The 27,104-nt window shown below is 37.6% G+C and overlaps 1 protein-coding gene across 3 annotated transcripts in view; it reads left to right on the top strand.

The window, feature by feature from the left end:
• The window catches only part of GNAL (G protein subunit alpha L), a 198,470-nt gene that overhangs the window by 103,801 nt on the left and 67,565 nt on the right, over positions 1-27,104 (top strand). The gene's annotated exons all lie outside the window — the stretch shown is intronic.

The following is a 27,104-nucleotide window of genomic DNA, read 5'->3' as shown; positions in this document are numbered from 1 at the left end:
ATATAATTATTCCTTTACATGTTGTCATAGTTTTAGGCTCCTGACTCAGATTTCTTAAATACCATCTAAGACAACTGTGTATTCCCTTCTCAGAAATGAGGATCAAGGATAGCCTGGAAGGAGACACAGTTGCTCTCCACTCTAACCTCTTTTTCTCCACGACTTTCTGCTGTGTGTTTAAGCAGACAGAGATTCTCTTCAAGAGGTTTTCTAAAGTTAAGATACAAATTTCTGTTTGGACTTCGGTGGCAGTTTGGAGTCAGATAGTGACTTCCTTTGATCCACAGTGACATGGTTGGTCCCCAGCTGCATTGATAAGTGCCACTCCATTCACGTGTATTGTCACAACACTTCCTGGCTTTGTGAGACTTGAGAGCAAGCTGTTACCAAATCAAACTTTTTTACTTCATCTCTCCCATTGCATAATCTGGACTGTTGCAGGCAACCCAGTATAGCGATATGTGATGAAAGTGGTTAGGGAGGAGTGTCCCCCATTCAGCTGTACAAGCAGATGGTGCTGTGGTAGAAACGGCACTCTCAGCAAGAGATCTAAGCAATGATCTATATCTTGCGAACCAGCCATACAGGGATGTAACAGTGGCCTCATACGTAATCATAGTGCTGCTGCTTGCTTTTTTTTTCCCCCCTCATAGATATATGCATATCTATAATAGTCACAATGCTTGTGTTGCTGTGTTGTCTGGTACAGACCTCTCTGCAAACACGGAAGATGTGAGTTCTCTCACATCTCAGGCTAGGAAGATGATTGATATGGTTCTTCAGAATTCCTGACAGAATAGAGGCAAGATATTCTATTGCCTTTCTTTTTATCCACCAGAGAGCAAGGAAAAAAAAGTAATTAAAAGAAATAGTACTTATACAGACATAACCAAAACAAAAATTTCCTGACTTTGGTTATCCTAGGAAATTAACCAAGTTTAATTGTTAGACAGTCTGATTTTTTTTTTAATTGTTCCATCCTATCACCATTTTCTTTCTTGATTTTTCTGGCAGATATATTTGTATTTTGGACTCAATCTTGAACTACCGAGTTTGAAATTGCACACCTGTGACATGTCACAAACTCACAGAGTAGTTAAGGTTGGAAGAAATCTCTGGAGGTCATCTAGTTCAGCTCCCTTGCTCAAGCAAGGCTATCCAGAGCCAGGTTCCCAGGACCATTTTCTGAACATCTCCAAGGATGGAGAATCCACAGCCTTCTTGGGCAACCTGTGCCAGTGTTCATTTGCCCTCACAGTAAAGGAAGTGGTTGCTGATGTTCAGAAGGAATCTCCTCTGAACAGTAGGTGCCTATTGCCTCTGGTCCTCACTGGGCACTAATGAGAAGAGCCTTGCTCCCTCCTATTTGCATTCTGCCTTCAGGTATTCATAGACATTGATGACATCCCCCTGAGCCTTCTGTTTCCAAGCTGAGCAGCACCAGCTCTCTCAACTTCTCATAGTAGAGGTGCTCCAGTACCTTCATCAACTTTGTGGCCGTTTGTTGTTCTCTCTCTAGTATGTCCGTGTGTCTCTTAAAATGGGCAGCCAGTAATGGCCTCACCAGTGCTGAGCAGAGGGTGCAGGATCACTTCCTCAACCTGCAGGAAGCACCCCTCCTAATGTGGCCCAGGATACCATTGGCCTTCTTTGGGGCAGGAGCACATGCTACCTCTTGACATTGCACATATTTGTTTAGAAACCTGTTGCATTTTCTGTTAAGTTTGCTTTAGAGTAAAATAATCTGTCTTAAGTTGTTTTTTTGATTCTTGAAAGTTGAAGTTTTGTGTGCTTTTCAAGATTATTAGTCTGACTTTGGGGCACTGTTTCAAATTTCTTCACAATTTATGAAGGGGTTTTTTTGGTTACTAAAATGATGTGTGAAGTTGTCAAAATCTGAAACTTAACATTAGATACTATTGCTTAAAAATAGTTAATAGTGGTTGTCTACGTAGAAAAAAGGAACCATTGGCTTCCCTTCTTCAATGGTATTTTCAGTACTTGTATTCTGTTCCTGTACAGAGAAGAGAAACTGGACTTGCTGGATTATCTTACAGAAGTTTTACTGAATTAGCATATTTTAATTAAGGGTTCACTACAAGTATCTAAGCAGAGTTTTGATGATTTTGAGAGACTATTTCTAGAACTTCAGTATTAATGTCATTATTTTGAAAATGCACATCTGCTTCAATGTGGTTACTTTTTATTTGCATTTATGTATGCTATTTTTTAAAGCTAGGATTATGAGTGAAATGGACCAAATAGTATCTAAATAGCTCAAGTTTGACTGAAGTTAAGACTTAAGAAATGTGTAGGTTTATTTTGAAATGCACAGTCACATAGAAAAGCACAGCAAGTATAAAACTGCATCAGTTTTTTTAATTTCTTTCGTTTCCCCTACCTTCTGTAGATCCTTATTATTAAATAATCACTGACTGCGGGCCCACATGTCTGTGACACGTGATAAAAGGGTTACTGTTGTGGTAAAGGTGTTCTAGTCAAGTCTTCAAACAGGAATCAGGCAAGACTGAGTTGGAGTCAGGAGTACTATGACTGTGCAGTCACTTCACTGTGTTGAACAGACGTTTTCGTAGCATATTTCATTATGAGTTCTGTGATGGTCTCAGGGACAAGGGTCTGATTATACTCTGTCCAGCTGGCATTCCTAGTGAGAGGCGAATGGTGTCTCTCTACTTAGAATTTGTCTAGAAGCTAGCAAGCTAGTTTTGTCATCTGCTTCAAAAGCACCACGTTGTGCTTGATTTGAGAAGACTACTTCATTGCTTTTTCCTTCAAGTAATGGTAAACTTTTTTACAAATTAAGTTTCACAAGTCTTATGCAGTTTTTCATTTTGTTTTTTCCTGGATAGAACCATTTCTCTTAGGCTTAAAATTGAACAGCTGAGAATTTCAGTTGTTTACATTTGAAATAGGTGTTCTACAGTGCCAAATACGAGTAAGTCTCCAACGTTCATTTTGATTGTGGAAAAGTTTGCTTTGGCGGTTTGCATGGGCACAGTAATTTTTACTGATGATTTAACTTTCCAACAACAATTTAAATTTTGCATTTTTTTTTCTTTTTTTTCAAATTTAATTAGTTAAGGAGAGGAAAACTTTGTATTCTTTCTCATTAAAATTGAAACTCTCTTCATTCTCTTTGTTTTCATTCTGTTTGTTGCAACATTAATGACAGATCCTAAACACAAGTGTAGTGTAAAGAACAATTAAACTTTCAGAAGTTAGGCCTCAGGAGAATCACACTGTGACAGTTAGCAAAAGAAAAGATTGAGGTTTGAGCATAAACTTGGAAATTTAACTTTCCTGGGAGATGTAAAACTTCAGAAACTCATGTTGCTGTTAAGAGTATCCCTTCACCCTAGAAATCAACAAAGTACTGCAGCTGAACTGTTTTCTATGATTTTTTTAAAATCAGGTGATATCTTCATGTTGATTAAATGAATCTGTGTTAGGGATCTAAAGAAAAGATCATATGATTAGCAACTAAAATGATTACTGCCTTCAGCCTGTTGACTGCAGTTATATCAGTGAGAGCAATGCTATACGTGGGATTTTTTCAACTGCATGGATCAGAACAGAGGAGAAATTAGATGGGAAGCAGTTTTTAGAAATACTGTTGAGTCTTTCTGAAATAAACCAGTTCCTTTATTTCTGTGTGTATTTGTGTGTGAAAAACTGCAGGGCTTTTCTATGGTATCTGCCTTAATGACTTTTCATTGTTTTCTTAATACAACGTGTGCATGAAAGCCTGTGGCCAGTGGAGTTCCACAGGGATCAGTTCTGGGGCCAGTCTTGTTCATCATCTTCATCAACGACCTCGAAGAAGGGACAGAGTGTACCCTCAGCAAGTTCTTTGATGACACCAAACTGGGAGGACTGGCTGATTCCCCAGAAGGCTGTGCTGCCATTCAGTGGGAGCTCAACCGGCTTGAGATTTGGGCAGAGAGGAACCTCATGAGGTTCAACAAGGACAAGTGCAGAGTCGTGCATCTGGGAAGGAACAACCCCATGCACCAGTACAGGCTGGGGGTTGAACTGCTGAAGAGCAGCTCTGCAGAGAGAGACCTGGAAGTCCTGATTGATAGTAAACTAAATACGAGCCAGCAATGTGCCCTCATGGCCAAGAAGGCCAATGACATCCTGGGATGCATCAAGAAGAGTGTGGCCAGCAGGTTAAGGGAGGTTCTTCTCCCCCTCTACTCTGTCCTGGTGAGGCCTCATCTGGAGTCCTGTGTCCAGTTCTGGGTTCCCCAGCTCAAGAGAGACAGGGAACATCTGGAGAGAGTCCAGCGCAGGGCCACCAAGATGATCAGGGGACTGGAGCACCTTCCTTATGAGGAAAGGCTATGGGAATTTGGGCTGTTTAGTCTGGAGAAGAGGAGACTGAGAGAGGATCTAATATTTACTAATATCTAAATGGTGGATGTCAGGAGGTTGGGACATCATTTTTTTTCTATTGTATCTAGTGACAGGACAAAAGGTAATGGACATAAGCTGGAACACAAAAAGTTCCATTTAAACATAAGGAAAAACTTTTACTGTGAGGGTGAAGGAACCCTGGCACAAGCTGCCTGTGGAGCTTGTGAAATTTCCTTCTCTGAGGTCTTCAAAATCTGCCTGGGCATGTTCCTGTGTGACCTGATCTAAGTAGACCTGCTGTAGCAGGGGGTTGGACTGAATGATCTCTAAAGATCCCATGCAAACCCCTACCATTCTGTGATTCTAAGCTGGTATCTTCCTTGTGTCTACTGAGGATTTCTTTTAGACTTAGATATCACTTAGTCTTAGCTGTCACACGTGTGCTTTGCAGACAATGCATGCTCCAAGAATACTTTATGAAATGCGGTAGGTACGGCTGCAGTTGAAGAAGGCCACTTGAAAGCTGGACATGATTTTATTGAAGTGGGCTGTTCTACTAGTGGTATGGAAGCCTGTGTAAGAAAACGTGGCTCTGTATACCTATGTTTGTTTTCAAAAATTTGATCATGGAAGAAACATTGTGCAGTCCTCAGAGGGCAGTCGTGTGGGAAGGTGCAAGACAACGTGTTCCATGTACCATGATATGGTATTAGATTTTTTTTTTATTTTCTGTGAACTGAACTATAACAAGAAATACTTATTTAGCAGAGTGATGGTTCATAGCTACTATAACCCGACTTCATTTGAAATGATTACGGCTGCTGAAGGAATCCATTTCCTATGTTAACATCAGAATGCATGTAAAACAATCAACTGCAAGTTTCCAGGGGTTGTGGTTATTCTTGCCCATCTTAGTAGGAGCATACTAAAAGTAATACAGTGGTGATTTACTGCATTACACCAACCAAGTTTCAGGTAATTACTATGTATTCAAAGTATATACATCTGTAGTGTAATGTTTTATCTGTGTGCCAGTCATTACTAATTTTGAAGTGGTGTGGAGGTGTATATTCTTGCCTGACAGCTACAGTGGCAGAATATTACTTCTCTTGTCTAGGCAAATAGGAGCTTTCACCTGGATCTTCAAAGCAGCAGAAAGATGAATGCCTTAATACGGTCTCAGAGGGTCTTCTGAGGGTATTAATGGCGTTCTGAAGTCCACAAAAATTTGCATTCTGGGTTTCTAATCTCAAATATTTACACAGGCCATCGAGAATGATTACAGAATGCTGCTGACCATATCCAGAGTAAACATTTTATACTGTAAGGTGAGAAAACTATAAATAAGTGGGTTTTCAGTGGATCCTGTTTTACAACAAGAAGGTTGGGGGTTTCTTGAGAAGCATTCTAATAAATTAAGTCCCTTACAATTTATCCTTATTTAAATGTTACAGCATGAACACTTAAACATAAGGAAAAACTTCTTTACTATGAGGGTGAGAGCCCTGGCACAGACTGCCCAGAGAGGGTGTGCAATCTCCTTCTCTGGAGGTTTTCAAAACCCGCCTGGACACATTCCTGTGTGACCTGATCTAGGTGGACACGCTTTAGCAGGGGAGGATGGATAATCTTTAGAGATCCCTTCCAACCCCTACCATTCTGTGATTCTGTAATTCTGTGAAAGAGAACAGCTTCATCATTCTAAATGTACCTTGATTGTTTACTGCAGTGGGTTATCGTCTTCTGTGACGTTGTATTTTGCAGCCATTTCCATAAGAGGAAATTACTGATTTTATCTTTCAAGTGGTAATACTCCTCATTTCTGTAATGGCACAAATGCATCAACATCGTAAGAATATGCATTCTTGAAATGGCAATTTATTTAAATCAATAACATTCTTAAGTTCTTAATAACTTACTGATTTAAATCCTAAGTGCATTTGGAGGGGAGGAGGACATGTTCTATCAGTCAAGAAATACACAGCTAACTATTTAATCAGAACTACAAAACTGATAAATAGAATCTCAGTGATTATTACAAATACAGATACTCATTCACTTTTCAGTGCAGCAGCCTTTCATCTGGAAATGCTGACTCACTGAAACCAAAAGTTTCTAAGAATGCAAGAAAACTTGGAAAAGTGTTTCCTAACAAAACTGTCTAAATGCGCAGCCAGGGAGAGCTTCCCAGGCAGACAGTCGGAATACTCATCTAGGAAATTCAAATTTCTGCTCTGCCTGGCTTTCAGTCTGAGGGCGAAGCAAAATTTCTCTTTTCCCAGAGGACCAGCAGGGCCACCAACTCACTAGATTTACAGGAATTTTCTTTTGCTGGTTTGGGTAGTAAGTATAGGGTTCACTCTGATATATGTTGAGATAAAGCATAGATACTGGTTTTTTAAGCACATGTATTTAAAAAAACTTTTGTGATGGAAAAGGGAACAAACACAGCAGCAGTTCATGGTGTTGTGTCATTTTACTGTCCAAACAGAAAATGAAGGTCATTTTATAAGGAAAAGTCATCTAAATCCATTAAAAACAGACAGTCTCCGCTCACTTGAGCTGCTCTTGCTAAAATACTGATCCCCTCAGTACAAAGTGCAATAACCAGAAAATAAGAAGGTCAGATATTATGCTCCTCATTGCTTTCACTTGCTAGAAAACACTTTCACCCTCAGCTAGTTTTCTCCCATAATATCAGACACACCAGGGCCTTTGGTTTGGAAAGGGTGGAGTCTTGGCTCCCATGCTGCATGGCTGGACGTCGATGTGTTGTGCTGATCTGTAATCATTTACGTGCTGCATACTTCCATATGTGATTCCATACTCACAAATATTACTGGTTTATATATTGTAACTACTTGTAAAGGGCAGGGGAAGAAAATGACTGTTCTGGCCTTGCTTCTTACAGAGAAGTTGGAGAATTAAAATAACAAAACAACATCTATGCAGTGGTGTATAATACTTATATTTCTCAGGATGATGGTCTGAGTTTTGTGTCTAGAGTATGCTAAGAGAGGATAATAAGAAAAAATATAATAAAAATACAGAAGCTACGTTCCATATAAAGAATAGTTTCTGAATTCTTTGACAGTAGAAAATATTAATTCTTATAAACGAAACATCTCTTAGGGATTTTGTTGAAATAAATAGATTCCTAAAATAGGGATTCATTTATTTATTTGACATTTGTCCCAACTGCTCATCAGTCTTTTTGGGCGAAACCAGAACTGAGTTATAAAAATCAACCTTATATTTATCTCTGCAGTTTAATCATTTGCAAATTATCATTGTTACTGGTGGTGTTCATAATAATCTACTTGTGTAAGCATGTGTACATTCCACTGAATGCATTTTTCCAGTGATGTGTGTAGTTCATTTAGGATGATTAAGAATTGCAGAAATGAGTTCTGGGTCGAGTATTCTGTGAATGTTTTACAAAATGTTTGCCTTGTTCTCATGAAAGCGTATATATATAGACATCAAGATGTTGCATGTAGTGGTGTTGCTAAATTGAGAAAAATGTGGGTTTTAGCTGCAGCTGAAATTGTATTTATTTTTTATTAAATAGTGCTAACTCTTGAAGTGGCAGGTCAAAAGAAAAAAATAACTTGATGCTAAATAATTACAGAATATTTTTAATTAGCATTTTAAATGTGGAATTAAATTTGGCAGTAGGAAAAAAGCATAATATGTATCTTTTGACTTTTAGGATTGGTAACACAGACTATTGTGTAAAGTCACTCACTGTTATTTCTAGTGCTACAAAGTCAAGATCTTTTTTTTGTTTGACTAATGATGTTATGAGGTAGAAAACAAATACAAGACTGTTCCAGAACCAGTGAAGGAAAACATCAAGCAATTCTCAAACTTAGTTACATACTATTTATCAGCTAGGGGTTTTTTCTTTTGAGATGCATTCTTATGTTCCCTTATTTTTTAAGACATACAGCATGCATTGGTTAAGAAGAGAAATGTTAACTTGCGGCTGAAAAAAACACCTAAATCCTGCTAATAGCTATTGTAGTGCATTGCTGGACTTTAATAAGAAATCTCAGTAACGGGTCTTTCTTTGTTTACTCACTTTACTGATGAAGTGGAAATGAGGAAAGAAGGATTATCCTAAATTGTTTCAGTGACATTGGAAATTACAATAGGGAATGTCCATTTTGTCAAAGTTTAAACATACCTTAAAGCCTAATCGGTAAAATGGAAATGCATTATATATGAGTCAAGGTGAAGTAAAGCTTACTCTAGAAAGCACATATCAGAGGGAGAGAAGAGCACTATGGGTACCAAATGTTTGGGTTTGTAGTGTTTTTTACAGATACCACTGATAGAAAGTCCTAGGCAGAAATGCATATAGACCTTTCAGTCCCACTCAACCAGAGTGCTTTCATTGATAGCACTTTTTCCTGCCCTTCATCTATAGAAGAAAAACAAAGACAGGCAACTCTCATGCTAAATCTCTAAGATTCAACGGGCTTTTTCATGTTACTAGCCATGTTGATCGCACAGGACAAATTGCACCTGAGCACTCTTTTCCCTTAGTTGATTTAAGGGCGATGCTTTGGGTAGGTGCTGAGATTTATTCACAGGGCAAAGGTTTAGTTCCATCGTGATAGAAATCATGGAAGGCTTATTTATTTTCATTTTATTCTCTCTACTTCAGCTATTGCAAATTAGCTTCTTATCAGAGAGAATGCAGAGTTGTAACATACTCTACCAGATTAATTGGGTACTCATAAAATGGTAAAAGAAGAGAAAAACAAGTTTCCAGTGACTGCATTCACTCCAGAGAAGTTTTCACTGGTTTCTTGCTTTTTTTGTTTTCTTGCTTTCTTGTTTCTTGCTTTTTGTTGAATTACAGTTTTAGAATCTGAAGGTAAACCATCAAAAGCAAACTTGCACATTCATTCCCTCTCACCATCTAAATACATGTACCAAATATGTTCCTTAATTTTTTTATTCTGTGTCACTTTGTGAAACTCACATCAAAATGCATTGTCTTCAGCTTCAATATTGGTCTCTCATTTTCTTACAGCCATTTCAATCTATTTTAAGCCTAGTTTTATACTACATCTTATTATTTTATTATTTATCATAGTGCTTTTAAACTCCCTACAAGAGATTTTATATGAGTTGGACACACTGATACATCTCAAGTAGAGTACTTTCCACATTAATGCTCCTTGTTGACTGAGAGGTCTTTAAGATTTCAGAAATTGAATGAAGAAAGGAGAGAATTTTGAATACCAGAAAAAATAATTAAAAATCACTCTTTTATGTAATATTTTGTTGAAAACTACTGTAGCGGTCACAAGACGGCATCACGCAGGGCACTTGTGTAATTGCTAGAAGGTGATGTGATAGTTGTAAGTCCTTATCAAGTGAATAAATTAGTTATTAAAACTAACCTTGTTTCTTTCAAGTTTCAAAAGTTCCTCTTAAGAATGCTCAATTTCCTGTTAAAAAATATTCTTTTTCTCCTATTCCAATTATTTGAAATGCTTTATTTCTCTCAAAACTCTCCCTTCTCCAAACCTCCCAACTATTCCTCATGTTAGATGAAGCTGCATTTTAACAGTACATCAAGTAAAAACATGTTGAAAACTATGACTTGCTTGAGACTAGCATGTTAAGGAGAGGGGAGTTCTCCACCTGAGAAGACCTCCAGTGATTTTCTTCAGCTTCAATGGAAGGTCAGAGTCTTTTGCTTAGTAATATACCTACATGTGCACATGGATCCTGTGCAAATGTGTATTGCAGCCTTCCCATGCAGAGCTGCATGGCTTCTTGCCATGTGGCACTGTGGCAGAGCCCATCAGGTTCTCCACATCCTATGGTAGCAGCGTTGATCAGCCCATTACAGTTTCATGTGAGCGTGTTGTTGTTCAGCATCTTGTCTCTGCCTGTTTCATATGCCTTTGGGCATCAGACATAATGTAGCAGCATCCCTGGTCATGAGATGAGCCTGTGAAGCTACAGCAGTTAATGTTAGTTAATAGTATGAACATGCTTGCTAGCTGGTACAAAAGATCTATTAAATAACTACTTGTAGGCTAGATCTCATCCATATCATAAGAGCTTTGGCGTTACGAGATAACTATGTTCTGGAGGTTGAAATACGCCACTGATTTCAAACTTTGGTGCTTCTTAATTGTGGAACCTAAACCTAAATGCATTCCCGAGGAGCATGTCAAAATTTTCTCCTTCTCTAAAAGGACGGAATGTTATATCTGATATAAATTGAAGTACAGTCATTTTCTCCAAGGCACTTTTTCATAGAGGATGCATATGTAGATCTAAGAATATTTTTCCCCAAAACCTGTACTTTAGCGTAAAAAGAAAAAAAAAAATTTAAAGGGAGGGGGGAAAAAAAAGTGGGGAGCAAAACAGACCTGGACAGTCATTTTAGTGAGCATGTTCCAGTCTCCATTTCATGTCTTTTGGAGCTCTAGTCTTTCGCTTGTAAGGTTCTTGTTGCTTCTTCTGCTCTCCTTGTTGGTGTGTTTTCCACCACAAAGAATCTTTTCCCCACAGTGTCTGCCTTACTTGCCATTTCTCTTTGTCATAAATGCAACACTTTTCCTCAAACAGACAGAGGAAAACTGCTCTTTAGAGTTTCTATCCCTTTTTTTAGGCAAAATCCCCATGTAAGCAGTCTTCCACTCCCCAAGATGTCAGAAAAACTGATTTGTCCCTGGCAACAGATATTAATTTTTGTCCTAGTACTCTGTAGTAAAAATATTATCATTCTCTTTCATTAGCCTGTTGCTGATAGTTTCAGTGATTTTAGGAATATAACATTTAATATAAAAAATATTTCATAATTTTCTAAATCATCTCCAAAACCCATTATTGCTATATTTGATACTTTCTCAGGTAGTTTGATAGGATTATTGCATGGAAATTTGCAGACAAACTCACCTTTACTGTGTATTGTAACTTTTTTCATAGTTTATATGTCTCTAATTGCTTTTAAAGTTTGTATGTTGGTTATTTTGGGATAAATTCAAATGTCAAGGCCTAGCAATCCAATTTCATAAAATAACTGTGGTATGATGATATTCTGTAGATATTTTTAATATTTTCGTATTTAGAAATAACTTTTCTTATTTATTTTGCCATCTGAAATATGTTACTATTTTTCTATTTCTTTACATGTATCTCTGTCTTCCAAATACCCTTGCATCTTGAGGATCCTCTCATACTCATCTGCAGACAGTGTGGCTGTGGTGGGATGTCATGTCAGTGTGAAGGTCTTTCCATACTGAAAAGCCAAAGCTTTTGTGCTTTGGTTGATTGGGTTTGGGGAGAGTTTTTTTGTTGGTTGATTGGTTGGTTTTAGAGACATGCATTTTCTAAGTAGGATTCAAGGGTTAGTTTGTCAGTGAAAAGTGATGTGGTAGAAGTATTGTTAATTCATATTTGTACTGTTGTTGAGTTGAAAAAAATAATATAAAGTCCTGCAGCACACTTAAACTACTTGTGTTGAATACACTAACAGAAGCTTGTATCATTTCTGTCCGAAGAGCTATCCAGTTGTTCAATCCAAATCACCTCCATCAATGAGGTATTTCCAGTAGTGTACTGTATTTCTGTTAACGTAAGTTGTTCATTACAGCCTATTATTTATGTTAGATATAGAAATACATGCGGTGTTACCAAAAAAAACTTCCTTTTTTCATACGTCCTAAGAAGTCCAAGTTGTTCTGTAAAGTCACAATAGGAACAGTTGTCCCATTATTTAGTGCTGTATTTGATTTATCTCTGTTACAATTTTCATTTCTAAATCAAGTAAAAAGATATATTTTCATATACATCAACTTGTGTTTTCCTTGGGCACTGTCAATGCCCAGACCAAACTTGGACACCCTGTCTGTGTGGTGTCCCCATCTCTCTTCTATTTCTCATGCTGATCTCAGCTGAGGTCCCACCCCAAGGCTGAGGCAGGTGGCAAGGATGTCTTTGCAGATCATTGCCTGTCCTGGGGCAGTGGCACTTGGAAACAGAGAGATAGCCACTTTCAGGGAGCTGCTTCAGGTGGGCACCCACTCCATGTGGTAGAAATGTGCCTCTGGGGAAAGCCCAGAGAGGCCTCTCTGTCATCTTCTGGCTTGGACATCCCAATATTTTGATATGACAGCGTGGGAGCCTTGGGTTAGAGGAGAGGTGCACAGTTTGTTTTACAAGCCATTAGGGAAAAATCAATGTATCCACAAATAATTTGCATACTTTTTTTTTCTAAGGCTTCTAAGATGCTTGTGTTGACACTAAATAATCTGACTATGGAAGAGTAGATTGTATGTTGATACATGAGCCAGCAATGTGCCCTCATGGCCAAGAAGGCCAATGGCATTCTGGGATGCATCAAGAAGAGTGTGGCCAGCAGATTAAGGGAGGTTCTCCACCCTTCTACTCTGCCCTGGTGAGGCCTCATCTGGAGTCCTGTGTCCAGTTCTGGGTTCCTCAGCTAAAGAGGGACAGGAAACCTCTGGAGAGAGTCCAGTGCAGGGCCACCGAGATGATCAGGGGTATGGAACATCTTCCTTATGAGGAAAGGCTGCAGGAACTGGGGCTATTTAGTCTGGAGAAGAGTGAGAGTGGACCTCATTAATACGTACAAGTATTTAAAAGGTCTATATCAAAAAGACAGGGCAACACTTTTTTCTGTAGTGTCCAGTGACAGGACTAGAGGTAGTAGGCAAAAGCTGGAACACAAAAAGTTCCACTTAAGGAAAAACTTCTTTACTATGAGGATGAGGAAGCCCTGGCACAGGCTGCCCAGACAGGTTGTGGAGTTCCCTTCTCTGGAGGTTTTCAAAACCCATCTGAACCTGACCTAAGTGGACTTGCTTTAGAGGTCCCTTCCAACCGCTACCATTCTGTGATTCTATGATATGCAAATAGATGTGTTAATAATACATGTGTTAATTTAAAAAGCGTGGTTTATTTCTGTTAGATTTTTATTAAGGGCTGGTGAGTAAAAAAACAAAGGTGAAGGAAACATTTTCAGATTTCAGCACTTTGTTTTATCTGTTTACTTAATGTTTTAACAAGAAAACTTGAAGATAAATTTGAATGCTTTTGTGTTTTATGACATGTAGTCTAAGGATATGGTCATACAGCAGCTGCTTCTTGTGAGGTGTGTTAGATAATTTGTAGATTTTCTAACTTAGTTCCTGGAAATGTGGTTTTTTTGTTGCTGTTGCTGAGAACATTATAAGCAGATATCATTACAATTGCTACATGGGAATACTGTGATACAGCAGTAAATTACATTTAGGAGTTGCTAATGTGGCTATAAATCTGCAAACAAAATTTCCAAGCCAAAGGTTTGACTCTGCATTTTATAATATACCAGAGTTACACTGCACTAAAGGAGTCCAATTTTATATATACTGAAGGTTGTTTTAACCGTTCCTTATGTTGCCATTGGAATTTCTTGATTTAAATCTGTTATCAAATACATAAAGTTCAATAACATTTAGCAATTAGTAACTGGATTATGTTTGCAAGGAGATGTATTTTGACAACTAAAATGTAGCAAGGACCAATTGTTTCTATAGATTCACATATAAAATCAATATGTAAATATAAAATAAAAATTATAAGATGTGGGAGTGATGAGGAAGCTTGATAGATGTCACCATTTCACAAAAAAATTTAATAACTGTTTTGTTTTAGTGACAGGGAGCATAATGTAAGAAAACATAAAACCAATCAAATTTCTTCAGGGCTCGTCTCCACTTACATCTCTTAAGTTACATTCATATATACTTGTCAGTGTATCTGTGTTGGTGGATCAAGGTAGTATAGCTATGTATTCAGGTTTTCCACCATCATAATCATGCTTTCGTTTTGAGTGATGTAATTAAGCTATCAGAAGCTCACTCTTATCAAGTATTTGCCTTCATGCTAGTTTTTGCTCTTACCCTGCTGCTGTATCACAGATATTAATTTCTCACACACCAGTCAGGTGTAATTATTCTAGCAAGACTTTGTCGTCTACAACACATCTCCGCTTCCAAATAAAGTTACAATCAAACCCACAGTTTACAGCTTTGCTATAAAAATTCTTGTATTTTTTTAGACGTAAAACCTGCACTATTGTGTCTGATACCTAACAAAAATACTTATTTTGTTTCAAAGATTGCATTTATTTAATGATATTCCATCAAACCTTTGTAGTCCTTTTTCCCCATAAAAGGATTACTTTTTTTCTGTTGCAATTCTGTTGTCTACAGTCATTTTTAGTAACTTAATGCATTTTCCTTTTGGAAATTTTTAGTTCATGCAGCTTACCTGAAACCAGTTGACAGGAGCCATCTAACATTTTTTATTAACTGTATTAAATTGGTTCAGTTAGCTGTCTAATCTTTGGGCATTTCTTTTAGAAAGAGGTTTTATAATTTATATAATTGAAATGTTGCAAATACAAAAATATATATTCTGGCTTCCTGTTGGCTACCAAAACAACTGATGTCCTGCTGGCCAGTTTACTTCAGTAGAAGCAGATAGGTTTATCTTGTTGCTTGCTTCTAAAGGGAAAACTGCTTTTCAGTATCCTCTTGGTAGTACATATATTTTAGTTTACCAGCTCATACCATTATAAGACTATCTAGTAATGAATCAGACAGTAATTATGTGTCAAGGGACTATCATTGTTGACGTGTAATTTACACCTACATTTTATTTTTGTCTACTGGCTTCTGTACCTATTGTTGATCAGTATGATTGTCCTCTTGTTTCTACTAGAAGTGTAGAAATGAAGTGTTGATAGATGTCTATGGTATTCATCATCACTAGAAGTTAAAGACTGCTGTTTTACTAAAGTGCTGTTTTAAAGAAAACAACATTTTATCTAAGTTTTTAATAATTGTTCAGGGGAGACCAGCAGTCTGATAGAGCTGTGTCGAGAGGACAGTTCTGCCAACCCAGGTACTAAGAGCAAACAAACTGGTGTTTGGCCAGTGCCTGTTTTCAAGATGTTAGTCTGCAGGGCTCAAGAGAGTGTAAAACTGTCCTGAAAATAAGTGATGATAACTGTCTTGAGAAGAAATTCACAAGGAAATGGACAATTCCTGCGGCTTTGTTTTAGTAGCTGTATTAGCCTTGACACAGCACTAGCATTTAGACTTCAGCCTATCCTGAAACTAAGTCAGGGCTTGAAAATTCTTGCCTCATCTGTGAAGTCTGAAGTTGCTGATGGCTTTTGGAGCCTTACATAAGACATACAGTTTATATACTTAAAGAATAAAAGCATCAGGAATTACAAATTAACATCAGTGTCCCCATTGCAGCAAGTGCCTGTGGATGCAAAACCAAAATGCCGGTGAATGTTGTAGAGAATTAACATTTTTATAATGATTTCTGAGTGACAAAAGTCACAGTTGATATAGGGTATGTGGGTGTGCTTTAATTTTGAAAAGTTACTAAACTCCATTATGTGGATCATTATTCTCACATGAAGATCAATCTGCTCTTTATCCACAGTATATTACAGTTTCTCATAAAGAAACCTGTGTAAAAAAGTATCACTCTAACAAAAGAATAGTAGACTAAGGGCTTTATCTTAGTTCCTGTTTTAAGTGCAGTGTAAATACAGTTTCAAAGTGTGAAAGCAAATCCTGAAAGCAAAGTTTTTAACTTAATTTCCTCATCATACAAACTGAATTTGTCTTGAGGTTTTCTGTGTAGTTTAAAAATGTATGTTGAGTTGTTTGTTTAATTAAATTATATTGCATTAAAAATAAAACTTGGTCTATAAAAGTAGATAAGAAAGCCACAACTTGAAAGCAGAAAAAACTGTATATGAGGAAAGCATTTATGTTTAACCAAATGTGTCATACATCCAGCGTGACTGATCAAAGAACAGGTTGGAGTTTTGCATTCTCCAAGTCAACACTTCTGAGGTTTTTTTCCCTCTGGAAATAAAACAGAGTTTCCTTTTTATACTTAAAAAAATATTGTTTGCTTAAATGTTGAGATTCTCCAAATATATAGAACTATTTCACAGTGTTAAGGTCTGGACTTGTTACAACTGATAAATAATTTAACTTCTGGTATTTAAATACATTTTCTGGTTTAACTACAGAAAAAGTCTTTGATGGAAATAATGAAGAAGGCTATTTACCTCACTGGTGAAATGCATTTCAACTTGGAAAATGGAAAAAGCTATAGATCAATAAGCAATGGATCCACGATCATGCAGAGAGGAAGCGAAGTTTGGGTGTATTTTTTTCCTTTCATTAAAAGTAATTACTGGTGACTTTACTACCTTTAAATCTCAGAAGTTTATGTTTTCTTAAACTCTACAATGTACCTGCTCTATCCTTCAAGGAAATATTTAGTCAGGAGTTGCCTGTATGCATTCATAGCCCAGCCAAATCATTGTCTTTTCAGTCATTCACAGGAAGCAAGAGATCTGAAAAAACTGTCTGTGGAATGGAGTTTCCCTCCAGCAGTGAATGCTGCTGGAAGAAATTATTTCTCAGTTTCATTTTTTTAGAGTCAGTTTCTTGGTTATTGTAACAGAAGGCGATGAAAGTCCTTGTCTGGATTGTCTTCATACTGCTTCAAGGCCTTGCTCCCAATGTGCATATCTATCTGAGGTTTTCTCTTTTCTGAAGTAAGTTACTTCGTGCTTTTCTTCTGCCAGATAAAATATCTAGTAACTGAGTTCATATACAACCAGCTGTCTCGTGTTGAGGTTGCTGGCAGCCCTGTGGTGACGCTCCCAGTGTGTGTGGCATAAGTAGTTTCTGAAGGAAGCTGTGAGGCTTCTAGGGGATTTACATGGTGGTCTCAGTTGCTGCAGCTTGCAGAGGTCTAATATCAATAACTTCAAACTCACTAGTTCTGTGGTTTACTTCAGTGTCAATACTTAGTTGGTGGCAGTTTCATTTTCATTAATCCAGAGAAATTTATTTCCTACCATTTCTGAGACAAGCATGAGTCATTTCTTTCTGTTTAAGGAGCTCTGCCAATATTTGCCTTTTAAACTGAAGTAATTACCTGGTTTCATTATTTCACTCAATTATTTTATCTAGTGTCCCTGCTTCAGCATCATGTATTGAGATTCATTAACAGTTCTTTGTCAGTCACAAGACACTAATCATCTGTTTACAATATCGATCATCAGCTTTCATGTTAGTTTACATTTGAAGTGAGAAATAGTCCTACAGCAAATAGTAAATAAAAGTCTGGGAAGAAAGGGAAGAAGCTAGCTTATGCTATATCATTTTTTCAGGTACTCAAGAAATGTCTGCATCCCAATAAGCTGGACCCAATTAACAACTTCCATCTCAGAAATTCCAACAGAATTTCCTATCTACAAGTTGTTCCTTGTCTCTGGTCATCTATATTCATAAAGATAGATATTTCTGTTCCTACAGATACAGATTTCTGTTGACTTCTAGGCAGTTTCTGAGTTGCAAGAATATTTATGGGCTAATAAAACTACTTAGGTTCTGATGCCTCAGGATCGTCATTTGTTACCGTGTATACATTCTTTCTATATTATACATAATAGGGTGTTATTATCTTGGTTCTTCAAAATTATGTACTTTGCAGAATGGAAAATGAGAACTAAACACTAGGAATTAAAATTATTTCTGAAGTCACCAACTAAATTTCTTCTATGTTAGTCTGGAAAGGTAGATTTCTGGGGCTTGTTGGCACTAGATGCATGGGGCTAGCACTATGAAAGTGTTGACATTTTTTTAAGGATCTGTGTTACTTTTCAGAGTTTCATTAAGACACCTTAGTCTTACAGAATAATAAGATACAGTAGTTTTGCGTCTATGAAAGTGATGAGCACATGCCTTTCAACTAGGGGGTTCCTTTAAAGTATATTACTTTCCGATAGCCAAAATTACTAGTTTCTGCAGTTGTATCCACAGTCTTTTCCCAGAATAGCTGTTAAAGGCAACAGCAGTCAAATAGAAAAGACACGAAGTTTTTTCCTTTGGAATCCTTATTCATATACTTACACGTATATGGTTGTCCCAACAGTTTGTTTGCTGAAACTTAATTTAGTTTAGCCACAAAGGTATAATAAAGACTTATATGTCCTCTTCCTATTATAAATATTTCAGAATTAATAAGGCACTGTGTTGCTGCTAGTCCAGATTTTGCACATGGATGAGGACAGGAAGAAGTGTCAAAGGAGAGATAAATTTGAAGAGTTCAGATAAAACTTGAGCAGAGAACTAGGAGGCTAAATAGATCTGGCAGCAGCAGGCTGACTTTTCCATTACTTTCCGATTTAATTATGAGAGTTGCTTAAGTTGTGGATGCTGCCTGTTAGTCACATGGTGTTGCCAGCATTTATTTCCGAATCAAATCTATAAAAGGAAATGAGAGTTCTCAGTCCTTGCAAACCACTTGTCTGGTAGGAAATCACTTACAAATAATAAAGTACGTACTAGAGCATGAAATGATTCCTTGATGTATGACCTTCAAAACTGGTTTAAAGAAAATGGTTGAAGCTGTGGGGAGTAGAAGCTTTTCGTACTGGAAGAATTATAAGCTGCAAGCTTGTGTTTTTTCAGCTTGCTCGACAGTTGTCTTCACTATGAAACTATTTACAGAAGCAGCAGGGCTTCCCTATGGGCAGGGTCAGGAGAGCTGCTTGGGGATAGGGGAGAGCCGCTATCCTCATACTCCACAGGTCTGACTTCGTTGGGGGTATCTTCACCATCTGAATAATAAAAACTGAGGCAGACTTGTAAGCAGGGCTGAGAGCACCACAGGAGTAACTTATGTAAAGTGTCAACTTCTCACAGTCAGAAGGTAAAACGTGCACGTTTAGCTTTACACTTTCAAAGCCATGGGCAGGAATTAACTCCATCATTTTCACTGCTCAGTGAAATAATAATCCACCAGAGGATCTCAAATTTTTTGGTACTGATTTGTGCCAAAGCACATTGTGGCATGGAAAAGGTGATTGCTTTACTATACAGCTAATAAATTTGTGATCTGATACAATACTACTTAAGATTTAACACTGTAGGGGACTCAGATCCAACTCTGCATGCAAGTTATTATTATCGGCTTGTGTTTTGAAGGAAAAATTCTTGATAATATTTCCTGCTGTTAAATGCCTGAAGTTTACCAATTTATACGTCACTTCATGAGGAATTGCAGAGTGGTTTGTACATGTTCATTGACTGGACATTAGATTAGCATACAATAAAATTAAGTATGATGTTTGTTGCAACTGGTTACACAGAGGACCAGGAGTTAAATGATCACAGGAGCACAAGCAGTGGCAAAACTGATGTGGGTTGATTTGCCGTTCTCTGCTCTGTCTAGCCTTGCCTAATTAGATAAAAATTGAAATTTTGACATACAGAATCCATACACTTTTGCACTGTCATTATTGCTTTTAATAAATAAACAGCAAGCAAACATCTCCCAGTACAAGTGATGCCTATGTTATGTATTTTTCAGTAATTTTCCAGTTTGAAAGCTCAATGCTCTAAGACAACAGATCACAGGCATAAACCACCAAGTGTATGGCATATTTTCTGATTCTTCTGTTTGGTCAGTACCCTAAACTTTTGTATGTTATTTAGCACTTTCAGATTTACCTCATGCTTTGTCATCATCTCTTGTCCACAAAAAATTCTTGAGGGAATTACAACAATATTACATTTTCCTTTTCACAGGTGCTGCAGAAATGCAAAGGGTAGGAATGTTACCGGATTGAGTAACACACCTGTAACTACAAAACAATTTGAGATGTTTTGAGTTTGTTTGTTTTTTTAAAATTAAGATTGAATCAGAGGTTTTTGGTTTAAGTATGATAAAAGCTACATTGTCTAGCTGAGAAAAAAAGTGCCACTTTTTAATAAGTAAAAAAAAAAACCAACATGGTGCTGCTCTTTGAATTCTTTTGCATATTTATCTTCCAAGCCTATCTTACTCACAGTGTTGGCCTCAGAATACTGCGAAAGCACAAAGTAATTTTTTAATTTTTGGTTTTTTCTAGTATGATCTAGAGAACATTTTTTTGTAGCGTTGGACACATATGAGTTTGAAAAATATATTAATATATTTCTGAGACTTTGTGAGTTCTGTGTTTTATGACACTGAATTTCTATACAATAAAATGGCAGATGGAACATGTTTATAGCAGGCAGAAATAGAACTGTTAAGGCAATCAGACTGATAACTTAGCTGTACACACTTCTTGGAAATGTGGTGTAGAGTGAGAGCTTAAAAACCGAGTCACAAAAGTAGTTCAAGGAGATGTAAGAAGGTCCTGTGCTGTTTGCACTCCTGGATTTGAGCATTGTCGATAAGCTCCACAATTCATGTGTTTTGTCTAGATGCGTGGTACATTTGGTAGCTGTGTGAAAATGGTGCTTTTATACCTTTATAAATAATATTTGTTTCCCCAGCTTCTTTCCTTATACTTCCAAGTTTTGCAAGATTCTTCTAGGAGTTAATAAACTAATTTTATTTTCTTGGAACATAAAATGCCCCAACACAAGTATGTTCTGTGAAGGTGGTATTTACCATCCTCCCATGTTCAGTTCTAATGAACTGAGGTAACACTTTGTGCAGACTGATTATACTTCAAGATTGTTGCCTCCAGCCTAAAAAGGGCAGAACAATTCCAATACACAAGTCCAATGAATAGGGAGAGAAGGTATATCTGGATATTCAGTAGCTCTCTTTGATAAATCCAAAGTGAGGTTTTAGAGGAGGGTTAGAGGCTAGACTGCTTCTTTGCGTATCAGAATGAGTCAGTAACTAGCAAAGTAATTGCATTGATTATTGCACACCCACAAGTTACAACAGAAAATACCTTGCAGGAGGTGGAGGTTGTACTTTCCGTAAAGATTTCTGTATAATGAATCTACCATAAGTGCCTGTGCTTTAGAAACATCTGAAGCCTACTGTTAAGCATGGTCTTTGTGTGCCAGCTGACCACTCCTACATGGTTTCAGTGTTTCTCCTGCCATTGCTTGAGTGCTAAGGAAGGTTTTGACGCCACCGCTGTTGGGAAAATTCAAGTCATGTATCCTGCTTTTGTTTTTAAATTGTAACTCTGTTTGTTTGTCTTTTGTTGTGGGCATTAGGAGTTTGAGCAGCTCCATTTTGTATACCTATAGAAAAACAGCTGACTTGTTAGGCAGAACATTTGATAAAGAATTACGAAGGGGAGCTGACTGAGCCATAGGGGACACTTTTGTCTCATAAACAAGAGACTGATTACCAAGGGACTGTAATTGTTTGTGAAAGAAGTAACTGAGCGGGCTTCCTTCTCTCTTGGGTGTCTTACCTGGTACTTTACCCAATAATTTCTGCATTAGTCAATTTAAAAGTTTTGTTCGTACAGCTTACAGTTGCACTCAGTTGATGTTTGGGGCTGAAGAGTATTTTTAATAGAAAATGAGTTGCTTACACTTGGCACAAGCAAACCAGTAATAATTGGAAACACTGGGTCAAATTGTTGCTCACTGTCCGATCTGAGGTTCTTCTAAAATCAGTTTCCAACTGCTTCAGTTAAACACTGGGTTAAAATTGGCTCTCAGAGTTAAGATTGCCTCTATATACAAGATTATGCAGATAGCTTTTAGATGGTTTTTTATTTTTACTATAAAACTCCAAGTCTTAGATTGCAGAGAAAAGCCCAGGCAATGGAAAATAAATACTACACAAAAAATTACGGCAAAAAGTTGCTCATTTGACATAAATTTATCTTCCTACTAACTCCCTGATTTGTTGCATAGTTTTGAAGTACCTTTATTTTATTCTCATAATTCACTGAAGTCCCAGCTATTATTTCCTCAAGTTTATTCACTCGGCAAGTTTTCATTATCACTCTTATAATACGTTATTTATAGTATTACTACACATCCTTAAAACAAAAAGTGGATGATTTATTTTTTGTGATAACTAAAAAATCTTAGCTGTTGGATTATCTTATGTCAAGTTGCCATGTATATCTTATAGGAAGATAATCATATGTGATTTAAAGGCTTTGAAAGATTAAGAAACTACTATGTATAGCAGTACCATCCTATTTGGAGATTCAGAGATGCTTATATAGGGTAAGCACGATGATGGACTGTAGAAATACCCAGGGAACTGGGATGTATCAGTAGCCTCCACAGAAAAAAGTGTTTTTCTTCCTTTGATGAGATTTGTAGTTCTCTAGGGAATATATTGGTCATTATGTTTAGAATCACAGAGATTTTTCTCTGTTGGTTTTTTGGTTTTTTTTTTCCTCTTTGTTCTTAGCAGTTATGTTGGAGAGAAAATGAAATTTAAAAACAGAACCCAGTCACAGCAGCAATGTTGGGAAAGTCTCCAATTCCAAATGCATGTCTGGAATTAATAAGAAAATTAATATCAAGAAAAAAGAACCTGGTGGATACAGGAGAGGAACTCTTAAATTTAAATTGACCTAACCTTAATCTTGAGTATCTGAAAACTGTTTGTAGTGGGTAAAACTGTAGAGGCTTGCAGGAGAGTCCTGGAGCCACAGAAGTAGCTGTTAAATTCCAGGTCTTGCTTGTCTGAAATATAAACTTTTTTAAATTGCCATTCTTCTGTTACTTTACATGGCTTATGCTACAAAACCTAACAGAATGCTGATATGGTAACTGGACTTGTGGCATCTATTGCAGCCAGTACAGAAGCAGCAGCCCTCTCAACACCCCCAGCAGCTACAAAGCTTTCAGGATCATGAACAAGGAGCTCAACTGAACTTTCCTTCACTCAAGATGCTGACCCCTGGGCAGCACATGGAAAAGGGCTTCCTCACAGCTCTTGCTGAAGTGGAGAAAGTGATAGGTTAGAGTCCTTCCTCCTAGTTACCTCTCCCAGCCCCCGCTGCTGCCCATCCTTCCCTGTAACAGCACGGTATCCTGCCGCTTGCTGTTGCTGCCATGCTGATGGATCTGGTTCAGATGTGGAACAAAGAAAAGAATGCTTAAAAGGCTAGTATTGAATTATGGAGTCAAACGTATCAAATTTAGAAAACCCTGAAGGTAGTTTGCCTATGCAACCTTATTTCGACTCCACTGGAAGTTACTAATCAATTGTCACGCTTTTTATTCCACAAAATTTTTCCATAGTCGCGTGGATGAGAGATTCAGCCCACCCTTTACGTTGGGAAATACAAGGAGGGTATGCCACACTCAGCAGGGAGACACCTTCCCGTATGAATTCTATGGATCATCTTGTGCCACAGTCATTGTTTGGAGTTAGGGAGGTGTTAGGGTGAGAATTTTTAAGGCATTGCGTAATTTATTTTTTGTTTGGTTAAATATGTAAGAGAAGAAGTAGTAACTGAAATTCAGAATAGAAGTGACGGCTTCATTTCATACTCACAGTGACAGAACTATGAAAATGGGTAACATTTGCCACTTTAAATGGTCATCAGGCTAATCAGACAGGTTTAATCTGTGTTTTAGGCGAGAAATTATCTTACAGTCCTGAAGCTTAGGAGAATAAGAGTGTGAATTTTGGCTTAAGGGAGATCAATTTTATTTCATATTGATCTAAGCAACTGTTTCCAGATTTACAATGTATTAATAAAGAAATATACGGAATAGAAAATACAGTAGAGTCTTCTGCATCCCAGTTTCTGGGAGACAGAAAGGTGACATCAGGATAGCTAATATATGTATGCTCCATCTATAAGGAAGACAGAAAGGAACCTTAATAGAATAAAAACTGTGTTCCTGACCTAACGTGAACTTTTGTGGTTTGTAAAATAATTAGGTGAAAAGTTCTGTTCCCAAAATACATAAAGATTTGTTCATGAAGATATATCATTGTTTAATCATCACTAATATTTAGTCCCAATTTAGGCAGCTGAAAAGTGAAACAAGTCTGGTGTTTAGATACTTGATTTTTTTTTTTGTAGCAATTATAAGGAGGAGGAGATTTCTAGCAATAAATAAGTTAGTTTCCAAAATAAGGAAAATTACATTTCAAGCCCATGTTGTAACTCCTAGTAGGACAAGGTTGAAAGTGCTTTGAGACTTAGTATATCTGCAAACCAAGTGTATCAGATGCCCCTAATGATTTTCTGTGTCCTTATTGAGTTTTCTTAAACCTGGCTCCTGAATTTTAAGAACTTCGGAATAGCCACTTTCCAGAAGTCAGACCCTTAAGAAAGTCTTAGTTTGGCCATCTCAGAACATAAGCTGCTGAGATTACAACTTACTCATAAAACTTTGTTTGTGTTGCACTGACCTAAGGTATTGGTTTGTATGTAGTTCTCCACCATCCTAGAAACATTAAATGAAAATATTTTAGCCCATTTTCCTTTATCAGCTGGAGAAAATCTGAATTCTCTGTCCTTTAAATAACTGTGGCTCTTCCCTATGGCAGATGTTGCCAAATGTGACTTCTACCTCGAGGGTACTGCAAGCCCAAAAGTAGATGCTGCAGAGACAGCTTAGGTCAAAGCCCACACCTTCATTAGCTCACCAGTGCCAGGGTGCCAACAAGGTTGCCTTGATGTAGCCATGGCAGCAGTAAGAGATGACAACCATTGAGAGCTATAGGAATGAGGGATTGGGGAAGGGGGGGGGAGTGGTTGCTGTAAGTAAGGCTGGTGAGGCAAAAGTGGCTTCATTGCAGAAGCTGAAGCTAATGTGGTGACTGCGATCTGGATATTGCCTTGTGATGGAGAGTAGGCCAGGATCCAGACATGTTTGGCATGTGTGAGCAGGATCCTCCTGTGTGCTTGACCGTGTGCAGTGGGAGCAGCAGAGGAGAAGAAATACTGAAGAACTTGGTGCAGATAAGAAAGGGGTTAAAAACAAGTGTGAAAGTTGGATCATGGTACTTGGTGTCTTGAAACGAAGCAGGATTTTTCTGGAAGGCTTTAGTCACCTGGGAAAGAGGGATCGGGTAGCTGTGTAGGAGGCAATTTGCAGGCAAGTGTACTCCTCTGCAGTAGATCGGTACATTTTAATGAGGTAAGTATATTTGCTCCGTTTTATAGGATTTGCTTTGGACTAGAAGTCTGGAAGTCATTTTTAAATAGACTGTTTTGAGATCTAATGGTCAGGTGGAAATACTGGAAGCATATAATATGAAAACCCTGTATTTACAACATATTTTGTAGGGTCTCAGAAACTGAGCTGAAAAGATTGCTTATTTTGCAGAAGAGATTTTTAAGAGTAAATAAAGCTCATACGGGGGATTTAAACACAGAAGTAAAGTTAGAATCTACTGTAGCTGTGCAGTTGTTTAGATCTGTGTATTTACTTATTTATTTACATCTGCAGTTATCTTTCAATCCATCCCACCCCACAGGAAAGTATGCTTTCACGCTGACATCCTCCTCTTCCTGTCCCCTTCCCGTAGACTGTGTAGGCATGAATGGGGCTGTTTTTTAGATACGTTTCCCTCAGAGATGGCTTTCTGGGCAGATGGGAATTCCTACCCACTGATGGCAAGGAGGGAAAGACAGCCACACTGTGCTCAGCCCCCACACCTGCAGCAATGGGCGCATGCAAGAGGGAAGGCTGAGGTTGTACACTGCTGTACATGCCTCCATCAAAGGGGATGGGAGAGCTGGGCCCTTTTGTCTTGGGACCCTGACTCTTACCTAGAGCTTGCTCTTACATTGAGAAAGCAATGCCTTTCTTTGGACAAAGATGCCAGCAAGTGAGATGCATTCAGCTGGTGCCCTAAATATCAATATTCCATGTTTTTTTGGTATTTATAATTTTTGCTTTTCCAGTTCTTTCTTTTCCTTGCAGTCGTGCTCTCTGTTATGCGTGTCCGCTTTCTACTTATTTAGTTTGATATCTTGTCTTTTCTTGAGCTTGTTTTTGCTTTCCTTCTGTAGGAACAGAGAGTTTATAATAGCTGAAACATAACTTCAAAAGGTGGATCTGGAGTGCTTTTAAACAATCATTACATAAGTCATTAAAATAACAAAGACAAAATAAACACATCCTCACAACAGTGAAGAAATAAATTCCAAGGGCGATATAAGCATCTGCCAATCTCCCCTGTTGTTTCCTCTCTTCTTCCAAGACATTCTGCAAAGGTTTTTCACACATCTCTTTTTCTCTGAAGTTTGAAGATTTCCTAAAGAATGGATTTTTTTTCTATCTCTACATTGTGCACAATATAGTTTAAAGAAAAAAAAAAAAAGCATTTCTGGAGTTATTCAAGACCTTAGTAGCAACAACCAAAGCTTAAATAAATTAGTAGTTTGTTCTGAAAATGTTGTCTTGTGTTTTGTCTGTCCTTAAACACGTCACCAGCAGGTCACGGGCAGTTGCTGAGGAGCAATATCACTTTTTGGGGCACCTCACAGCAGTGATATGCAAGGCTGGGAAACCCAAAGAAAGTGAACTCTGTGCTGCCAAGATCTTTGACTACAAACTTTGTATTTTGAGAGGAGTATTTAATCCTGAAAAGGTTTGGGGAGGGAATGACAAACAATTTCAGAATTCAGATGTTTTGCAACATTTTGACAGGATCATGAAATGTATAGTGGTATTATACCCATTTTTTGCAGAGCCAAATTGAACTGTGAAAAAGCAATTTGTTAGGTTTCACAGATTTATGACTGACCAAAGGACTCTGATCATTTAGTAGCAATGTTGAGGTAATAAAAGATTACAGGCAACTTCTGTGTTTAAGTTGATGTACTACTTTAACAATATGGTTTGTGAGAGGAAAGACTCAGTCATATAATAAAACGGTTAATTGTCTAACCATTCTTCATT

The sequence above is a fragment of the Colius striatus genome, chromosome 4 (assembly GCF_028858725.1).
Source record: "Colius striatus isolate bColStr4 chromosome 4, bColStr4.1.hap1, whole genome shotgun sequence".
Taxonomy (NCBI): domain Eukaryota; kingdom Metazoa; phylum Chordata; class Aves; order Coliiformes; family Coliidae; genus Colius; species Colius striatus.
Note: the sequence above shows the minus strand (reverse complement) of the source record. Positions and strands in the feature narration are given on the sequence as shown.